Source organism: Octopus bimaculoides, chromosome 28, assembly GCF_001194135.2.
Source record: "Octopus bimaculoides isolate UCB-OBI-ISO-001 chromosome 28, ASM119413v2, whole genome shotgun sequence".
NCBI lineage: Eukaryota > Metazoa > Mollusca > Cephalopoda > Octopoda > Octopodidae > Octopus > Octopus bimaculoides.
Genome location: NC_069008.1, coordinates 1,450,551 through 1,451,700, shown reverse-complemented (window position 1 = coordinate 1,451,700; position 1,150 = coordinate 1,450,551). Strand labels below are relative to the sequence as shown.

At 41.4% G+C, this 1,150-nt stretch overlaps 1 long non-coding RNA gene across 1 annotated transcript in view; it reads right to left on the bottom strand.

Moving 5' to 3' along the window:
• LOC106870589 (uncharacterized) overlaps positions 1-1,083 on the bottom strand; it is a 3,681-nt gene extending 2,598 nt beyond the window's left edge. Inside the window, exon 1 of the long non-coding RNA XR_001409544.2 lies at positions 372-1,083. This is a non-coding gene — a long non-coding RNA (uncharacterized LOC106870589). The remainder of the gene's footprint in view (positions 1-371) is intronic.
• Between the last annotated feature and the right edge of the window lie 67 nt (positions 1,084-1,150).

Here is a 1,150-nt window from a genome sequence, read left to right as displayed (position 1 = left end):
GGCGAACCCTTCTGTACTCTTTCACCACAACTTTTTCTCACTCTTACTTCCTGTTTCTGTTGAACCTGTAATTCAAAGGGTCAGCCTTGTCACACTCTGTGTCACGCTGAATATCCCCGAGAACTATGTTAAGGGTACACGTGTCTGTGGAGTGCTCAGCCACTTGCACGTTAATTTCACGAGCAGGCTGTTCCATTGATCGGATCAACTGGAACCCTCGACGTCGTAATCGACGGAGTGCCAACAACGCCTAGCCATAAACAAAACCGAGATCAGTGAAAAAGCTTTATAGATGGAAGGTTTCTGCACAGTTTTAATTTGAGGACCACCCAGCTGTGGAGAAACGGTTGCTAAAATGTTGCAATACTTACACTAAACTGTTCCTTTATGCTTTCATCAATGGTTAATTCTTGCTGGAAAAATGTTTGTCCAAGAGACTGGATAAAATACAAGAGGAAGAGAAAGAGAGAGTGAGACTGTTTTCTATGCACACAAATCATCATATCATCATCATCATCATCATTATCATCATCATCATCGTTTAACGTCCGCTTTCCATGCTAGCATGGGTTGGACGATTTGACTGAGGACTGGTGAAACCGGATGGCAACACCAGGCTCCAGTCTGATTTGGCAGAGTTTCTACAGCTGGATGCCCTTCCTAACGCCAACCACTCAGAGAGTGTAGTGGGTGCTTTTACGTGTCACCCGCACGAAGGTCAGTCAGGCGGTACTGGCATGCACACAAATATATTCTTTTATTCTTTTACTTGTTTCAGTCATCTGACTGGCCATGCTGGAGCACCACCTTGAAGGGTTTTAGTCGAACAAATCAACCCCAGGACTTATTGTTTTTTTTAAAGTTTGGTACCTATTCCATTGGTCTCTTTTGCCAAACTGCTAATTTACGGGGATGTAAACACACCAACACCAGTTATCAAGCACTGATAGAGAAGACAAATACATTGATGTATTCATATACATATCTACAAAGGGCTTCTTTTAGTTTTTGTCTATAGCCCTGAGTCAAGCTCAATTTGCTTGATTGATTAAACACTTCAAGGAATTTCCTAAGCATGGCCACATCCAGATGACTGGAAAAAGATAAAAGATAAAGAGCAAAGATGTATATATATATATATATATATATA